The 21388-nt window shown below is 39.7% G+C and overlaps 1 protein-coding gene across 11 annotated transcripts in view; it reads left to right on the top strand.

The window, feature by feature from the left end:
- Positions 1–21388, top strand: part of LOC112467901 (CUGBP Elav-like family member 4) — a 546980-nt gene that overhangs the window by 208569 nt on the left and 317023 nt on the right. The gene's annotated exons all lie outside the window — the stretch shown is intronic.

Here is a 21388-nt window from a genome sequence, read left to right as displayed (position 1 = left end):
AACATCATTTCGGACAGCCTCGAAATGTAAAATGGGTCGTAGAAAGAGGATCACGGTTCCTCTCGCAAGCAGCAACGCTGCGCCAGCTTTTACTCTCGTCGCCGTAAAAGAAAAAAAAATTGAAAAAAGGTGCGGTACATTCCTAATGAGATCCTCCACCGAAAAAGCAGATCGATTGAATTATTCATTGAAAAGCCTTGCTCGTGTAAATGAGATATAATGGCGGCACAGTTTCCCGTTCGATTTAATCGCGCGGAGTCACGGCGCGTACGCCAATTTCATTCTGACGCATGTAATGTGCTTTTCTGAAGCACCTGTTTCCTTCCGCTTTTTGTCTGCACATCGATTAGCATACGTTCTGCCGGACACGTCATTCTTCTGTCTCGTTCGCAAATCACGGTTGTGCGAAGTAATATCTCAACGCGCGATATACGTCGGATGGTAAAGATATCGCTTGATATCGCGAAGTTATACGTTTGCTTAAATTCAATTTAATGTAACTTAACTTTGTACAAACTGTAAAAACTATATCTCCATTCGTTTCATATAATTTATATTAAGTATAACATATATATAAATACCTTACTGCATGACTTAAAAATAAATTATGCTCTATCAAAGAAATGCGTCGATCGGGAATTGCGAATCATACCGTGATGTATATGGCACTATTTTTTTTTATTTATTTAAAATTAAATATTAAAACATGTGACACGCAATGGCGACGGTTTTGAACTTAGAACTGGAAAACGTCATATTTGACACGAATAATTCATGCGAATAATCTGTTATAGATAGATTTTTATACATTTTTAATGTAATATACATAATATAATATTTTCGTAGGCAGTTTTTAATATTTTCGTTAACGGTTTTTCTTTATAGATAGATTAACCTTATAGATTAGCGTTTTAATCCTTGTCTGGGTAAAGTATACACACATATACATAACAAGAGCGTATGCATTGTACATGATCACTTGCAGAATGTGAAACGCAGAAGATTAGTTTTTGTCGCATGTCACTACGTTCATTTTTCGTGGAGCTTTTTGGAAAATCTGGCGCGCGCACGTCATACATAAAAGAACGCTGCGCGTATGTAATTTCACATCTGCATGAATGAAAAAATAAGCGCGAAAGCACGTGTAGTACAAGTGCTTTGAAATATGATATGCCACCGTAAAGACGCACGCGTGCGCGATTACTCCGCCACCAGATCACAATCGACATAATCGTCAATATTTTCGTACAGAAAATTCGCAGCGAGATAATCTTGATCTCATTAAAAACTAAATTAACGTTTTCAATGAGAGCTGGGATACTTATCTCGGATGTCTAGTTTGCGAGATATCGGTTAATTACGAAAATGAAATTGATTTTGTTCCTAAATCTCTATCCATAAACATTTTCATTGAGATCGATTTAATCATCAATATCTTCGCGGAAAAAAATCATAACGAGATGATATTGATCTCGTTCGAAAGCTGAAACTCGAGTGCTCTCAATGAGACTAAGGATACTTATCTCGGATAACTAGTTTGCGAGCTATCGCCAATTGATTACGAAAATAAAATTGATTTTATTTCGAAACTGAAATCTGAAATCGCTTATTTTTTCTTAAAATAAAAATCACCGTATGTTTAAATTAATTTATCATTGTTTCTTTATGCTATATTTTTGTATTTCGAAAATATTTAAATTATGTAATTTTAATAAATAATGAAAATAAAATTAATTACACGCGTATTAATATAATTACAATAAAACAATCACACAGAACTTTGCTCAGCACTCACAATGTTGACCGTTAAACGTTTGACATTAAACGTAGTACAAACTATATCTAAATTAATAAAAATTTTAAAGCACAATGCGAAACATATTAACCTTTTGAGCACTATAGATGTATATGTATATGCACTCAGTATATGACATTTGTTATGGATTACAAGTGCATATACGCGTCCCCCGTATTTTTCTTTAAAATACTAATATTTAAGTAAAAATTCTTCAGGCATTCTCTATATGCAACCAGTCGGATTTAAGCTTAACACGGAAAAGAACTATAGTCACAGCGCTTCTTACTGCCGGTTGAGTTGTGATAATACAGAATGCACTGTTCCATATTCAAAGATTAACATGTATTCTGCTCTAAATCGTTAATGATTTCAACGTGGTACCGGACAATAGCTTCCGCAATATTCTTGTCGCGCGTACTTGCTCCTGTATTCACTACCTGTATAAACGCATATATACATATTATTGCATGTCGAAGATTAGGAACCCTCCATCCCTTCATTCTACCCTATTGTTCGCCGTTTTCATATATCATCAGGCATAAAACCCCGTAGTAATTGCAACAAGCTTTGAATGCTCATCGCGATGAGTTGTAAAACATTTGAAATGATTCGGTAGAACTATCGTAGAAACGCGACGTTTGGACCAGAACGTAATCTCCGCGATCAATTGCTCTTTTTTATTAAGGGATGTAAATAAAAAATGAATTTTAGCTTTTGCTATCTTTTTCAATTTATATCAAACATGTGTTATTCTTAAAAGTCGTATTTTGCTCACTTTTAATAAAAAAATTCATTACACTATTACTTACAAAAACGTGTATATGTGGACGTATACAGTGTATAAATGTATATAAGTGTCCGCAGTGTATTGAGCATTGAGCTCGGTCCGCGGATTCGCTAAGCCCAAATGACTGTGCGGATCAGTCATCCCTGCGGGGCGATCGATCGCGAGAAAGCTAGGGATTCGTGTCGCCCTCTCTATGCGGTGGTAGGTAACGGAGCAGGAAGGGGTGCTCAGCTGGAAGTCGCGGAGGGTGGCCTTGAACCACGACCGGATATCCTGCGCAACGTCATCGTCCGTCGACAAAGACGTTGACCTCGGGATACATTTTCTCCGGAGCCGTGCAAGCTATCTAAGCGACGTGCATTGTATATTTAATACTCGGTTAATCACATAAATGCTTATCGTTTATCTCTTAGGTATCTTTTACAATGAATTTGTTCGACATATTTGCTTTAAAGTCGTTTATAATAATAGGTTTTAGACAATTTCAATTATCAGTAGAAATCTTACTTAAAAAAATGTAATTGAAAAAGCAACAAAGAAACAAAGCACGATTTAAAAGACTTATTTTATAATCAGTTGAAAATTTTTTTTATTAAATAGTTGAATAATATACAACTGCAGGAATCGACATAAATAATTCACGAAAGTAAACTTATTGATTTGTTAGATCTATACATGTAAGATATATGATTTATCAGAAGACAATAATCTTGCGAATAATTTGATCTATTTATAATATTATTTAGAACACTATCCTGATTATATTAATATAATTTTCATTTTATTTTTATGAAGAGAAACGTGCGTGTGTATATATTTAAGAAAATTATTACATTTTTATATGTGATTCAATGCTCATACACAAAAACTGATCAAATTAATTTTGCGTAAGAAAATTATAATTTTACATTGCTCGGTGAAAGCCTGAAGTTGATGAACACTGAATGATAAGGGGTTCCGAGCTTTCCTCAGGGGTGGCGCCACGAGATGCAAGCTCTAATAAAGCTTTTGCTGCAAGCGCAGCTTCAGCATCAGAGATGCTGCCGTCTATCGGACATTGGAGTGCGGCTCTCCGAATAAGCGCTGGTTAACAATGACCAATATTTCCGGCCATGTCACGAGCGTTACCTTCAGTCGAGTGAATCATCTTTCTACATTTAGGGAATGAAGTAATGAAATTCATTTGGTATAAAGAAATAGCTGATTCATCGGTTTTTATCAAGACATGACGTTTGATGCATCCCAATTAATATCGTTCATTAGGTGAAATGTCTCGCGCGAGAAATTTAAAATTGTGTTTGTGTGTGTATGTGTATACGCCCGCGGCACGTTTTTCAATACCTATTATCGCGACGCAGACGTTCCAATTTGCGCGAATTGTCCATATCCATCTTAAGCTGGTATTTAAACGCCGACGTCTCTAATTCGGTCGCTTTTCGACAATGTGCCGCTCTTTAATCGTTCACCGATGAACGAAACACAGCCTGTACAACGTGGGTGGTGAGATTTATTCGCATTTATTCTCCCGTCCGATCGCCTTGATCTTACGCTTCAAAAGACCCCCGCTTTGCTCGAGCGGCGAGCGCTTTGCAATTATAAAAAGGTCCGCCCTCCTTCCGCCCTTGCCCCCACAGTCCCACCCTTTCCCCACTTAGTACTTTCGTTTTTTTCCTCCCTTCTTCCTCTTTTTGTCGCTCCTTCTCTGTCTTTCCTCCGCGACGACAAGCGCGGAGCGAGCAATTGCTCGAGGATGGAAAACCGTTCGGTGTACGGCGGCGGAAGCGACGGAAGGGACGGGAGGGAATTAAAGGGAGAAAGGGTTGCTGAACTTCTAGCCCCGTTCCTTCTTCGTTATCTGTTTGGGCCGGACGCGCAGGCTTTTTAATTACGCGGCTAACTAATGAGCGAAATTCCTTACTTTCGAATCGCGAGGATGCAAGGTGGTACCCGTGCGATTAATTCGGCATACCGAGGATGCAACTGTTCCAAAAGAAGAGTACGGAGTAATTTGTCTTTCCGCTCCTCTTACTCTTTTGTAATAAAAAGGGGCGACACGAAGAATCGTGACATTGGTATTTTGACGATAGTTTGTCTATCTTTTTTTAGAAGTATATTTCGCGTAATTTTGATAAGTAAGAATTTATCGGTTTAGGTAATATAAATAAGAAAATAAAAGAAAATAGTAATTATAATATTCAATTGCATTTAAAGAAATGTAGGCATGACATGTTTCATACGATCGAAATAAATAACCTTCCTTCCATTGTCACTTTGTCTTTGTCCGCCCTACGGCAAACCCTTTTCTAGGTACCTAACTGCCGCGTCTCTGAGTAATTGCGATTTAACTGGATGCAGGTAGGAGAAAGGACGACCGCAGGGCCGAGGACCGCATTAAGTGCAGGAAAGAGTGAAATCGCAATTAATTACGTTCAACCCTTCTCGTTGTCGCCGGTGTCCGCCGAAAGGTTGGTCAGAGATGTGCGGAGAAGCAGAGAGGCGGCAAGCCGGAAAGTCCAATAGCTTAAATGCTCTTATAAGCCCATCGAATCTTTTGCGAAAGCTGCGCAAGGCTCTTTTCCTTATTTTCTTACTTTTTATTTTCAGAAAATCGTGAAAAGTCATGTTCGAAGAACTTTGTAATTTTATAGGATTTTTCTGATATTTAAAAAACATAAAAGGCAATAAAAAAAAACCGTAGAGAAAACTAAATCCCCTAAAAACATATTAATATAAAAAAATATGATTTTAGTTAAATGGATCATATTTACGTCAGTAAAGAAATGTTTACATTAGTAGTTAGTTTACAATAATTGCAAATATTGGAGAAAGTGCCATTTATGGTCCGAACTGAATCTTGGTTGCCTAATAATATTTCTGTGTGAATTTTGTATACTTTTTCTAAACTCACAATCAGTAAACTGTGCACCAATTTTTTGTTGGTCTTTAAAATACAACTCTTTGTTTAAACAGTAGATCCACATACTAAATCGATAATTGATTTAACTTTTAATGCTAATAAGCATAGGTACTTATTAAATCACTAAAAATAATTTATTGCGGAAAATATCACTTCAGCCAGGGTTCCAATTTGTTTGTTTAAATCTGTGAGTTTGGAAAAAAGTATACAAAATTCACACAGAAATATTATTATTAAGCTACTAAGATTTAACCCGCGGATCGTAAATGGCACTTTCTCTAATTAATTCTATATCATATAGGTCCTGTTTCACTTATAATTACAAATATTGTTCTTCGACATCTAATTTTTTGTTTTAATTGAATAATTTAATATTTATCTTGACATGATATTTTGATCTATCGAAATTTGTTCGAGAAGATATTCATAGAAAAGATACACTCATTGCGTTCGAAAGTCGATAGTAACTGCCTCCCGTTTGATCTCGGTTGCTCGTGATTAATCAGCGCGTGTGAAGTCGTTTTGCCGGCGGTGATTGGGTGGTTTACTTTGAAGAACCTTTCCACGGTTGTCGACGATGAATACGGCGGGTAGCAATTAAAGGGTTAAAAGGTCCGCGAGGACGCCTGCACTACGCAATATAAGCGCGACTCCCTCGCAGGACCTTCAAAGTATAGAGCGAGGCCAACTTCAATTCCATCGCAATCCGCTTACAGCCCCACGTAGAGCTGGTTCTATTCGTACTACAGAAGTAAAGAGGGATGAAGTACAGCCGCATGGAAAAGCTTTAGAGAAGCGTACAATCGGTAGGCCTGCTAGCAATTTGATCGTGCCGAATGAAGATCTTTTTTTCTCTATCGATCATAATATTGATGCGATATTATTCTGTTAACAGATATAGATTCCGTTCCATTTCTGTAGTATTTGAGTAATTCCTCGTATACATTTTAATAGCTACTGGGCTATCTCGGTAGGCCGCGGCCATTGCGCTGCATTAGTTAAAAGTTTTTCGGGTTAAATTCGTCGGAACGAGCCTTCATCGAGGGTATATTATTTTTCATCAACATGTAAACCCATTTTCGTGCGACGAGGAATTACTTTGAAATTCAAGTAAAATTTAGGTGCACACGACCCATATAACAGGAAACGCTTTCCAAGTAATCCCCTGTGCCTGTAGCAAGTCACGTTTCACCCTTACCAATGATCCTGTGTACCAAAATTTATTAAGCCGCGTTTGCGATCGATTCCAATACCCATCGACGTAAATACAGTCTGTGAATTATAAATGATAATAAAAATATTAATTTTTGTTTATTACGTAAATAAGTTTGGAAATTTAATATGCAAGCATACTCATATCTAAATTTATGTTTATAATACGTCGTACGAACTAATTGAGCAGAATCATCGAGAGAAGATTTATGGAAAAATCCAATGGTTAGTAATTTAAAATTCTGCATGGAATGCCAGTAGTTGCTGCCTGTAATGCACTTAGAATTTATGCAATGAAAGCGGTAATTAATGCTAAATCACATGCTGGGCTTTCGCGTTGTATAGAGTAACAAGAACGCCATTAAATCCTTAAATAAACATCGACTAATATTATGCACGAGCACATGCAAAAATGGTAATGATTATTAAAGAATCCTCCGCTTACCGAACAATTAGCCCGAAGCTTTATTCCATCATTGTTTAGTTACATAAAAACAAAACAAAATATATTTAAAGAAAGGAAAGAAAATTAATTTCTTTTTTATTAATTTCTATATTATTTTTTTATTGAATTCACACATTAATAAAAACCTGTTGCAGTGTATCTTTAACTCGCATGTTAAATACAAACCTGTTTGCAACTCATAACGGGCAGGAGATTTTTTTTTTTTGTAAGCCGCACGTGAGAATAGGAGAGAATGCCGCATTTAGAAGTCAATCGACTTTTTTTAAAGGAACGTGTTACATGTGGCAACAGTTTTGGAATGGCGCATAAGGTGTCACGCGGGAGGCTGATCGATATGTCTGTTGATGTGTTATCGTTTCTGACGACCACTTCGATCTCTACCTTGATCGCACAGGGTCTCCTGACCATCCCTCTTCCCTTAACCATCCCTCTTTCACCTTCTTCCATCTTCCGTCCTCCTTCAATGTTCTATGCGTCTCTCTCACTTTCTCTCTCCTTTCCACCCCATCGTTCTCTCGCTCCCGCGCTCTCTTCCACCCTCACGCTCTCTGTCTCCATCCATCTCTTTCCGTTTCTCTACACAGCTTTGAGCGCCACCCCGCGTTTCCATAGCGATAGGTAAATGGAATCCGTAGTGAAGCCGTTGCCATGGGGATTCGCTCCACAGCCTCACCTCGGCTCACCTTACCTCACCTCACCGTCCGTGCTTTAGCCTCTCATCCCGCTTGCTCCTTCGACCTGATCAAAAACGCGGCTGAAGGCTAGTAGGCATCGTCTCCGGCATCGGGCATGAGCAACGGCGCGTCGCCCGTCTTTGTCTTCCATTTCTTCTTCTTCTTCTTACTCTTCCAGACAGTTGGACGCCTTTCTAACGACGCGATGTACTCATCCGGAAGAAACAACGGTGGAAACTTTATTCCGCTGCCGCGACGGCCGTTGTTCCTTCCACCCGTAGAAAAAGGGGTATAAACAACGCGATGTAAACGCGTCGTGCTTCTTTCCACCCTTGCCGCACGTCGAACCTATTACGGTGCCGCCTCATGAAAGAGACATGAACCGGTCGTCCGTGTAGCGGCCCCAATAGAGCGCCGTGTCACGTGTGTTGACACGAGTACGCACAGTGGACTCGCGATGTAACGATTTATGTGAGATACATTCGGATCAGGACGGGAAAATCGTGGAGAAGTTTCAAATTTGTTGTATAATTTCAAAATACCACCGTGCATTCTAAGATGGTGACAATATTTCGTGCCAAAAAAAAAACAATAAAATAATGAGATTTTTTCAAATTACATGTAACAGAATTGATTTAATTTACGGTTATTTGATGTCTCCTTTTCTAAATCATTAAAATCGATAAGAATTCAACAGTAATATCATCAATTCCATTTATTGCCGAAGACGAATAATTAATTCGAGAGAAGTAATCCTTGCTATCTTGTGTTTTTTATATTGAAAAATTAATATGTAGTTACCCAAGTGCACATCTACTTGTAACACATACTTTGCCATTAGCGACAGAATTAACGAGCGGAGATGTGCTTTAGCGAGTGCCTTAGGTAAGACATGATAGCACTGGCAATTTTTTCCTTAGACTGTAATTACGCGTGTTCTTAATGAGGGGAGCTTGCTGGCCCGGAAGTAACAATGAGGGGAATCTGCTCCCGTGTCAGATGTTTATATGGCGTACGGCGGGAAGGTGAGAATCAGGTTCTCTTACGCGCGCACCGGGGCGACGTGTTCGTATAGTGCCTAGTTGAGTACGTTGCTGGTACATCATGTCGAAGTTAGACTGCGGGAATTAGTTGTGCGCGGCTCCCTAACGACATGACGTACACCGCAGCCAATTAGGAGTTTGAGTCGATAAATTACGCGTTTCTCGAGATACGATTATACGCCGGTGACAGCGTTAATTGCCAATTCCAGGTCGCGAATCTGTCGCGTTGTATATTGCGTTAGGAAAGCAACCTAACTGGAATCTTCCGGCGAAACAACGACCATCTAGCGCTATGCGAAAACAAGATTCATGAGTCGAATCATTATCTCAAATTGAATTTATCTTAATCCACGCACGTTACTTACACACACATACACACACACACACACACACACACACACACACACACGCACACAAATGCTACGCACTATTATTGACACATAAAGAAAACATTTTTTTATTTTACCAATCGGCATAGCTAATATATAAATACAATTATATGTATAATGTATCAGGCTGGCAGAAGATTTTATCGACGGCACACTTGCGCATAATTTTCGCGAAAGACATGTTGTGAGTGCTCGGCACTCTGTATAATTCGCAGGCAGTATTCGCTTCAGTGGCGTGCGCGCTCTGTGGTACCCTCGGCAACTTTACTCATTAGCAATAATTTGATTTGGAACTCCATTAACCATTAAACGCTGCTTGAACGACGAAGTGGATACGCGCGCAATTTCATCGTCATTTACTTGAATAGGTTAAACTTCTTTAATGGACCCAATACTTTCCTATCGACGCTTGGGTACCAGTGAGAAATCGTTTTCCACAGGTGTCAACGAAAAAAAAATGAAAAATATCCACAAAACCAAGAATTCAATACTTATGGCTAACGATATTTGAAGTTAATTGCTGCACGATGTAGCGCTACATATGTGAGAATTAATGAGACATACCGACATCATAGAAAATAATTGTGTATTTTGTAAATTTAGATTTATTTCTTCTCACCACTTTTCTCGTTTTTATCTCGATCTTGTCGATTTCTTTTTTGCCTTTCCATTACACAATTCTACTCTCTAATTCTCACATCGTCAATTTAGGCGATGCATGTAGTTTAATTATAGTTACACATTATACAATACCGAACATGGTGCCGTTAATTAGAAACGCGTAAAAACCGAAGTTTCGAGTATACCGCGCCGTAGACTATTTGTAACATAAGAAACGTGAAGCTTGAGTAAGTGGTGTAGTAAGAAGCTAGACAAGATTTTTGCCCAAAATAATTAAAGTCAGAAATATTTATCTGATTAGTGATTACGTTTTTCTAACGTTCTATACTCGCAGTCTAATTCACAAGAATCTCTCATTGTATGTTATAAAATATTTGTCAACATTTTGACATTTTTCGTTTAGAAAAAATTTAATCTAAACTCATCGGGAAATTTATAGACAAAAGCTCGAAGACAAAGCTTGAGATACCTTGTATTATTCTATATTCTTGAATGATCAAAGACGATTAGGTGATCAGAGCTTTGCTATATATGTACGTCTAATCCTAGCGAACTCATTGCGTACTCTACGTAAGCGGCTTAGCCTTATTATCGACGTAGAATTATAATTAGAGGAGCCCTTGTCTAGGAAATCTGCCTGAGGGATCGGCACAACTGCTATAGACGCAATAGATGTGCTGCGTATTGTGCGAAACGAAATACGACGGTTTCGCTGTGCGCCACGTGCACGTGAAACACATTGATACCTTATAGGTAAATGCAATGCCGATTCCTTCGCAATTCCGACTGCACGATCGTATCCTGAATTGGGTCAGGCATGCGTGGAAATGGATTATCTGCTGAAGCAGAAAATATTTGTCGCGCAAGCGACGTACGAGCGTGAAGAGAATCCGTTGCCTACGCGTTCTTCCTCACGTATTTAACGTAGGTTCACGAGAAATATATCGGCTCATTTCTCTCCAAACATCCAGTTATTATTTAATAAATTATAAATATCAATTGGCAATTATATGTTATATAACAATAACAATTTTAGAAGATACTTTTTTAATAATATAGCTGAAGAAAGATATCTTTATTTAGCGTTCAACATTACGTATAATACTTTTTGATTTACGTGGTGCTAAAATCTAATCGCCGTGTTAATTTATGGAAATGTTAGTTACATTCTGATTCGTCGCAGTATGATTGTGCCGCTAAAATGGAACGTTTGACCTGCTCATTAAGACAACTTCTGGGCCGTGAAGTGCCTGAGCAAAGCGCAGAACTTTGATCGTCTTCGAGTAGAGAGCTCGTAACCGCAGCAGCCGGGGACCGACACGGTTACACGCGCTAATCAAAACGATAATGAGATGTCGAGCCATGATTAACATCTCACCTTTACGTCTACCATTTTCTTCCAATACTTAATAAAAGCTCGCGCCCTCCTTCTTTAAAAGGAGGACTTTTATTTCTCCGCGCTACTATCCTTCGAGGTCACGTTAATTACCATCACATTAAAGAAATTTCTTTTACAACAGAAAAGAACAGTTACATCTTTGATGCAATTTATAGACATATTTATGCAATTAACAAGAAAAATTAAATATCTGCCATATTATGTAACTAATTAACATTATTATTAAATATTTATCATATTTGCTAATTTTAATTTCTCATTTTTCTCTGTTTCAGGTGAGTATTCACTATAAATTTATGCGAGCATACGATTGGCACACATAATAAAATTAAGCATCCTGGTAAGTAATTAACACTTGCTTAGTTTGCTAATTGGAAGCATTTACTGTCCCACAATTTGAGACAGTAAATATCAAAGTAACGAATAAATTAGTAGTTTCCGGCATGAATGCGAATAAATGAAAAATTAATATAATATTTTAATGAAATATTTATATAATACAAGTAATGAAGTTCTCTTACAGCTTTTATAAATTTTATAAATTTTAATGTAAAATTATCTATGTAAACCTCTCGCATTTACGTTGTCTGAAGTATAATAGATCTTTTTAAATAGTAGAATCAATTTGATGAACTTTTATTTTATGAATTAAAAAATAAGCTTAATATAATATTATAAAGTAGGAAATGAAGATAATTATTGTAATCTCAAGAAAAAATTTAGTCATGTATATAGTATGTCAAGATCAATTTCCATACATTAATAGAATACTTTTTACTGTAAGAGATTATTTTTGAAAATGAAAAAACTTCTTCCATAATTTAAAAGAAAAAGTTTATATTGCATTACTAATAATAAATATTGGAATAAAGTATAAAATTTTACGTACAATTGAATTGATATTATATAATAATGCATTATAATCGATATATAATTATTGATTTGTATTTAATAATCGCGTCCTTATTAAATACATAATTAATGAGAATAGTTTAATGATGAAATCCATCAATGTATATAACAGAGCCTGATGCGTAATTCTTTTATAATCTTGGATATTGGGGGTGGCTATGCGCGAAATTTGCATAAAGCGCATTAAAGCATTTCCACAGATGGCTCAGCAATAATCACGACGTAATCCTCATGGTTCTAGATGCACTAGATTCACATAGTAATCGATTGATTTCGCTGTGATCGGCTTAAATACTACGTTAATCACTCTAGCGAGATGCTGTTGTGCGAGGAATTGCTATGTAAGACCGACATGTTTATCCTATAGGCAAGCAAATATATTCTGTAGTAGAAATTTGTAATTTCGAATAGCCTTCGAAATGTGCGTATGCAATGTTCATAAGCATTTATGCCTTGACTTTTATTATTAATCCGTTATCGTTTTTTTATGTATAAATAAATTGATGTTTTTTTATATTGGTATATATCAAATTCTCGAGAAGTCAGTAAGTATTGCCCAAGAACATGAATTTTCTACAAATTTCAATTTACATGTGCATGTTATGTAAAAAGTTATAAACTATTCTTTTACTATATTTTGAGAATTAATAATTTTAGGATTTAATCTTTGTGTTAAACTAACTTAAGAACAAAATTTTTCACTTTAATCAGGTACTGCTGTTTCATAGGACATTTCCGTCTTGTGCTTGTGCATTTTCTGCAAGTAGTGCGTTTTAGAATAGATCTGCGATATGCATACATCGCATACAAAAACGCATACATAAACGCATTGATAAACTTGCACACGCGACTCGTGTTGCGTATACAAGTATAGTTCTGTTCAGAATAGCAAACATTCCGTGTCAAGTAATACGTAAAATCCATTACGATTAAATGTATTTTTTTACATAAATTGTGTTAAATCGCGATCATATATTGTAACCTAAGCTTTATATACAATCGGTTATGCGGGAAGCATTTGTATGAGATAACGCAAACATATCCACTCGTCGGTATTTTCTTTTTGACATGACAGCGAACTGGAAAACTGATTTTACAATCTCGAGAGGTGACCCAAACGAGATAGGAACCCTCCCCCCCCCCAACCCCTGAATTACCCGTTTTGAAATTGTCTGTACGTCAGCCTAGAGGACGTATCGATTACACGGTGTCCGAATTATCTTGAGGGGCAAGGATCCGGGGGTTGCGCGGGATTTGGATTGGGGTAGACATACCCCACGGCTAGCGTGTCACCACTTTAATTACATCCATCCTGCGCAGTGCCCTCCCCGTTCGCTTCCGTACCCTGTGGCTCTCGTCAAACCGTTACCGAGCTATTTTCCGTGTAACACAACCTCTCTGAAACATTCGCGTTCCGGTATTTACGTACGCTTATACACTCCACTTTCATATATTTCCTGAAGGGCAAATATTTGGCATAAAAAAAGGGAAGAAACGCTTCTCAATATTATTCCGTAGTTTATATTCACCTTTGTAAGCAAGCTTTTAATTGAAGGTATGCGCGATTTAATAAAAAACGTGGCTTTTTCCCCAACGAAAAGTTATGAGATACCCGAAGACTATATTTCACGACGCGTATATTTTTATTCACGTTATGGACAATAATATAAAAGTTAAAAAAAAATATGTTTTACATAATTATATAATATCTTACATATTTTATCTTCAAACTTTTGCAGTGAGTTATTTTATTGTCGGAATTATTTGATAATATATCAAGAAATGCTTAAAATAAAATAGTATTTCGTGATATAAATATGATCTGATTTTTTGAGAATACTGATACCTTTTTTTTTAATAAAAAGCAAACGTCAGATTTTGTAAGTAAAATTTAGAGCTTTATTTCTGGGGAAATGTTACCTTTATCAGCTCTCCTAAATTTATTCAGATTCTATTTTCCTACGAAACAATTTTGAACAATATAAGGTCTCTTTATTGTAAAATATGCCTACGCAAGAGTCCGTGATCAAATGTAAACCATGATTTTCGCGCATATTGGGTAAAAATAGTTTGCTGTCTCTACTGCTCGTTACACACATTCCCTTCGCCATCCCGGTCTCGCTCATCTCCCGTATTCTATCCCTCTCGTCACGCTCACGAATAATTCAAGCATTTCGTTACATCCGTGCATGATTGGCCGATTTCGATATTAAATGCGAGCGAGCAAATACTCGTTCTACAGCCCACTCGACATACCCATCTGCCCATCTCTATCGCTCTCCCTTCTTTCTTTTTACTCATATCGTTCCATCCCGGCCGGACTCGGCTGTTTCACGCTACTCGGCTCTTTCATTCGCGCACCGCTTTCATTTCGCGTATTAATTGGAAACAACTCCAAAATGATACCGGACGCGATGCTTTATGCGCGTAAATATTCCAGCCGGAATTTAATATCGACCGTGGTCCTTCTCTGCAAAGTGTAAAAATACCACGATTATCCTCTCCCTATAGGATATAGATTCACATCCAATAGGCGCGTAACTACATTTATTTTCAATATTTACAACCCGTTTCCGATTCCCGATTTCGAAAGTAACCTTTTGGAATTTCGGAATTATGCTCGGAGCTAAAGTAAACTTTTACTTCTTCAAATATTATTTTATCGTTGCTTGCTCGATATAAGTATAAATTGTATAAATTTTCGATAAAATATTACACCTTGGCCAAAATACGTAATTTATTTGGAGCAGATCGCCATTTCCGTCAAGAGTAAGCGCATTCCATTCGAACGTAAAACAGACGACGTACCGATACGTTAGGTATGTCTTCGAACTTAGTTTCGAATTCGGAACCGGATTCGTGGCGGAGCATCGAACTGCGGTCTCTCTTCGACGCATCTTCCCTTTGGAGTTGCGAGCCGAGTTGAACACGAAACTACGTTGTTAGGGAAACTTTCCTTGCTAGTTAGCCGACGCCTTTCTCGGGCTTCTCGCAACCCTTTTGCGCGGCATAATTGAGTGTCACCTAGACATAACAAATGGACCCAACGAGGAGGAGACGGAAAGATGTGTAGGGAAAGATGGGAAACACGACGGTTTCAGTCTTCACTGTCGGAAGCTCGCCCTATGGCACCGCCGTCGCATGGGTCAAGTTACTTGTGACTCGTTTCTGATTAATGGATGTACTTGTTTAACATGCTAGACTCGGGTCGCGTTTGTCCACCAAATGTCCGTGTTAATGTCCACGCTGAAACGTTAACCGCTACGTTGTTGAAATACGTTACTCGTCGAAGTTCCAAGTATTTCGGGAGATTATTGCGATCGTATCCATGACGCCAATAGATTTGCGCTACACTGTTTCTCTTTTTATATATTTATTTTATTTTATAGATAAAAACTTTCCTTCAATTACATTGACAAAACTTTATTTAAAACTTAACGAACTAAAAGTAGATATATTTGTCTTTTTCTTTTTATTCTTGGTATTATAAGGCACAGAATAATGAAACCGCTTTAGGAGAAACGGATGTTTGAGGTTGATTACTAGACGTGGTTTACTACAATTTTGTAATAATCTTTGAACAAAACGTAGTTTTATTACGTGTAAAATTCGCCGTGCATGAAAAGTTCGCCCCTAAAGCGAGCCCTAAGATTCAGGTCGGCACAATCTTCGGCCACTTACTTAAATAAACTTCTCAACACTCTGTAAGGCATCCGCGCATGAAAATGTTAATAAGGCAAGTTTTAACGAGCCCGAAGCTCGCCTCGACCTGACCAATCGGAATTTTGTGCTTCTTGCTTTTGCCATTCGGTTTTTATAGATTTTGGTTAGTCCAATGCGAGGTATTTTTTTATTATAAACGATTTTATAAAGCTGCAGTTTAATTTGCAATTTAAAAAAATGCTTGCTATCCATAACTTATCTGCCTTTCGCAATGTTTATGATCTACTAAATAGTAATTATGTTAACAATAATGCAATGCGTACGCATCAGGGTTTAATTAAATTCATTACATTATTAACATTAATATCACAATTATCGTTGGAGTCCGTAATAACTAGTATTATTCAATTTAGTAGCTATTCATGACTAACAAATGCTACCGAACTGAAATCAGCGAGTTGAATAGAGAACGAATCCGTCCACTACACTTGCATTAGTCCCCGGGATTAAAAAGGCCAGCTTTCGGAATTAAAAATCCTTGGATTCCCGAACGGTTCCCGCATCTCTTCTCCCCCTTCATCCACCCGTCCGCCACTTTTATTGGCCCCTCGAGCTAAAGGATGGATATTGCATTATCCGCTCAAACAAACCTCGGACGGCTTCAGTCGGCTAGCTTAAAGGTGAACCAACTCCGGGTTCAGTCAAAGTCGATAATAGTCGCCGCTGAGGTGTGCTGGGTTAGGAAGGTGGAAAAGGTTGAGGACGCAAGGAGGATCCGGAGGGTGTGATAAAGTCGTTATACAGGCGACACCTGGCCCCCCTGCCTTCCCTGCGCCCATCCACCACCTACTAGCCCCCTCCCCCCTCCCCCGTCCCCGTCCCCGCCGCCGGTTCACTCCTCACTCCTCAACCTCTCCTTTAGTCCCTCTTCATCCTCCCTATTACGGGCACAATGTTAAAGGGACTCCCGACGAGATTGAATTTGCTAACGGAAAACGCGAGTGAGTGAAACGTATTTGCTTTTTATCCCTCACTCCATTGAGAAGTCCTGCACTCCTTCCCCGTTCCCGTTTCCCACCGGCTCTGCCGTTCCTGAAGATCCCGTTTCTCTTCTCCGTCCGTTCCCTCCCGCCGATCGACCACCTTCTGACGCCCCCCTCCCCCCTTTCCCTCTTTTCCGCCCCTCTCCCCGCAGTCCTGCAACCAATGTGACTACCCTTCCGTACCAGGTCTCCGGATCAACTCCTTCCACCGTTCTTCTTCGCACGTCTCGGCACATTTGTCCAACGTTAAGAAAGTGACTCACCGTCGAAATCCCACGAAGCTGATGCGTCCTGGCACGTTCTGGAAACTGATGTGATGTGAGATTTTTCCGAAGTATTTCCTCCTCCACCGAGAGAACGGTGCCTCCCCGACAGACATTAAATTATTAGCCGCTTTGAGAATTTTAAGTGCCGCGACTTTTTTCTTTTTACCCGATCCGATTTTTTTAGAGTTACTACGTGGTAATGAAATTGAAGTGATAGCATTACTTTAATATTACGTTCGACGATACAATTTTTTTTCCGATACGGTCGAATCGCATGTCATTTTTTCTTTACGCCAGTAAAGCGGACATTAGATAGCACGTTAGACGGCGAGAATGTCCGTGACTCGTGCCGCGTTCATTAGCCTTGTTTACGGCAGGGTATACACGTCATAAAGCGCGTCGAGTTTCTTTACTGTCTAACTCCCTCGTCTCGCTAAAACGTGCTTCCATAACATTGTACGGATTCTCTACTACATGTTATAACATACCACTGTGCAAGATTTAATTACTTTGCACAGTGTATTTAGCGACGTTAAGTGAAATTAATTTATCGTGATTGCACGCTAGAGTCACTTACAGATGATAGTTTGGGATAAAATGTTGATTCTTGTACAATATCATACGGCTGAACAATGGTAGCTTCATTCTACAAAGTGGCTGAGTATCGTTATGTTGAAATGTATTTAAGATTTTGCATATTTAAAAATTATTGTATTACTTTATTAAGAATAAGTTAGACAAAATTAGACAAATTTGAACGCTCCTTGTATTATTGCATCAGAGACATTTTAGATGATCGTTTATGAATTCAAAATTTTCTATCGTGATACATTTCGACCAGATTCGCGGATATGGTGATCGACACAGAGGTGACGACACTGAATGTCGCATTTCCGTTTTCTTCCCGCCGCAGGAGGAAGCCACTCGCCCAGGTAGGAGAGGAAAAGGTAGGGGATGAGACCTTTGAGAGTGCAACACGCGAAATCCTGAAACCGAGCTGAGTGCAGGATATATATACAGGAAAAGGGTGGTTAGAGCGGGTGGTAGGCTGCGCGCGCTGGGACCGCATGCGGCAGTCCCTCACTCTCTTCGCGTTCTGATGCGTCAAGTGCATCTCGCCCCCAACCCACCCGTTCAATCTATCCTTTCCCCGCGGTACCTTCCACCACCTCCTTCACCTGGACTCTACCCACCTCTCTTCTTCCGTCCCCGGCCCTCCCTCTTTCAGCCCTTCGCCTATCAGGCGTCGCCAACAGGTCAATAGCGCAAGTAGGTCACGTCTGTACCCGCCGACGACACTGCCGCCACCGACGACGACGAGGACGACGACGATGACGACGACGACGACGACAACATCGACGACAACGAATGCACTTTCGCGCTCGGTACTACTTGCAGGGACAGACAAAGGAGAGAGTGAGAATGCGCGATCCGAAACACGTGGTATCGTGAATAGAATAGAGAAGCACAAGGGTGTCATCGCGTTTGCCGATAGCGATCGACACGTGGCTATATAGTGCCAATCTCTAATTGCATCTTACTCCGTTCAAATAATATCGAACATCGCGATAAAATATGCCGTGTCGTAATAAACTCAGATTCCTTTTCGCAATTGAGAATCACGACAACGGATCTGGCCAATTATACGCTTCGCTCGGTTTCACTCGATCCAAACGTCGACTAATTGGCACGGGGAAACGAAGGATCCGCGCTACGAAGGGAAAATAGCAGCAAGGAACGAAAGAAAGAGCGATTCTAAGGAAACGGCTCCGCCGACCGGACCCAAGTTTTTCGCGAGTAGTGCTGCCGTCTCTACCCGGTAGCACATAGCAAGTTGAAATCGCGTCTGCTCGAGCACGGCCACGCTCCGCCCCAGACATGCACTCATTGGCGATGGCCTGCGTCGGCCTAGTGCCGCGGCCTATACCAGAACCCGGGTTGGAAAATGCGGGGATCGTGGGTCGTGCCGGAGCACGGATTTCTGGCACGATGCCGCGTCGCCGCGCTCGTACGGGCAACAGTTATTCGCCGTTCCGTACTGCGATACCCTGCCACCGGCTGCGGCTAGGGGTGGAACATGACGAGCCGCGAGGCACCCTCGTTATCTTAGAGAGTTTACGGGAAAGGAAGTTGACGCCTTTCGATCGCTCGATCAGTTGAACATGACGTTGAAACTCGAATGTCCAAAGTTGGAAAGAAACGCGCAAAACATTGTAGATAACAATATTGAAATTAATTCGTATATTGTTGGTATTGCTATGCTTATTTGTATTTAAACTAGGTTTTTAATTAGGTTTTAATTAGCTTATTCGCTACTGGTTATTCCGACAAGTTTCTTGCGTTATGCACGCCAACTTAATGATAATTGTCGTGTAGAGTTGCGATACGAAAGATAATATAATATAATGAAAGGTAATGTTTCTCTATTGTTTTGTGCGATGAAGATATGAGAATTATTCTAAATATTTGATGTTAACATTTTTTTATTACAACTTTAAAAATGGCTACGTGCTATATTTTTTAATAAAATCAATTGAAATTACGCGAGATCGCATCTTTAGTCAATTAATTTTTAAACACGCTTGATTGTTATCTAATTGTCTATTATTTAGCTTTTTAGGCGATTTAATGACAAAAAAGTGTATAATGGGGAGACGCGTGAGAAATTTCCATCATTATCGATAGAAATATCCTCTTTCGTTTCCAACGCACGTTTGAATCGAGTTCGAAACAGTGTCATATTGAAAGAAGAAAATACCTCTCTCCCCCCCTCTCTTCTCGTTTTCATGTAAATCTTTGTTTGCTCGCAGAAGAAGGTATAAAAGGAACCTATTCTAAGATGGAGAGGACCTGTCCCTAGAATCTTCCTATCTGTCTGTAAATTTTACGGCATTCGCTCCTCTTGAATATTCGTAAAGTTTTCTCCCGGACTTATAGATACTTAAATCTTTATTTGCCCCCAAGGGAAAAATGTTCTTTCTACAACACTATCAGCCGGTTGGAAATCTATCTCACTGTTTTAACATGACATTAATATTCCAATACGTTAGGCATCGTGATTTACTCTCTAGTCCGCGACACGTCGCAGATTGTAATAGACACGGAAATGGCGTGTGTCAGCAATACGCGAGTATGTGTCGTAACATTTACCCATTTATATTCTTGCGCGGGGCAAGATCTCGATTGGCAGAAACTTATTTTTATTTCGCGTCGCAAATATCAATCTTCGTTATCGTTTTAATGATTCTACGGAAAAGCGCAAATAGCTCTTTCTCCGAAGTCTCGTGGACAAGACTCGTTGAAGCAAGAACGCGTTGAGATCTCGACAAACTCAGCGGTGCGCGAGGGTGGTTCGATGAAAGAAGCTGGGAGGTGTGTTAATTAAAGGCCGTCGAGCGCGAAAAGTTCTCGCGCGTTTTTTTTTTTTTTTTGACCACGTCACGACCGTAACTCGGTTCTCGTCACGTTACTCAGGGTTACGCCGTCGCGTCGGTGCCGGGCCTCCCCGGCCACATGCACGGCGTCACACTCGCGCGATGCACATAATGATGGTGGTGCGAGTGGTACATATACCGTGCGAGTGTGCGCGTCACGTACGCGGTTCTGGTACATATGTACATATGTAGCCGCGTACCTACTAGATGCGCTGCTCTCGCTCGTACTGCCAGGCAGAATTCCGCTCGGCCCTATTACCTTCGATTTGTCAGCTGGCTGCAGACGATAACGCATTTCCCTGGTTCGTCCCATCTCTCACCCTTTCCCTGGCTGGCTTTATACCACCCGCACAGTCTCCCGTCTCTTTCTCTCGTGTCGCGCCACTCCCTCCTACCTCTTCATTTGCACGGCCACCCTTTCGCCTCCCCCGGCACCGCGCGCTCTCTTTCCCTTCCTCTATCGCATTTACTCTTCTCTTTCTGCGTATGGCCATGTGCGCACTATGCAGCGGAGTAATGGTTTCGTTATTGAATTACCATCAACTGCAAATTTCATTTTATTTTGGGAAAGTGCTGATACACACGCACGCACGCCACGACCGTGCACGCCAAGACGAAATGAAATTTGTCAGGCTGTTTGTCGCACGTGATCGTTCTGTCCGATGTAGAAAAGTTTTTCGGAGATTAAAGGCCGCGACTGACGAGAAATAGCTGCTACGTGAAAAATGATGCCGTTGTCACGCACGTTTTCGAGGTTTTATTAC

This window comes from Temnothorax curvispinosus, unplaced genomic scaffold (genome assembly GCF_003070985.1).
Source record: "Temnothorax curvispinosus isolate PA1 unplaced genomic scaffold, ASM307098v1 QBEX01017878.1, whole genome shotgun sequence".
Classification (NCBI taxonomy): Eukaryota; Metazoa; Arthropoda; class Insecta; order Hymenoptera; family Formicidae; genus Temnothorax; species Temnothorax curvispinosus.
The sequence above is the reverse complement of the archived record's forward strand: the minus strand, read 5'-3'. Positions and strand labels throughout refer to the sequence as shown.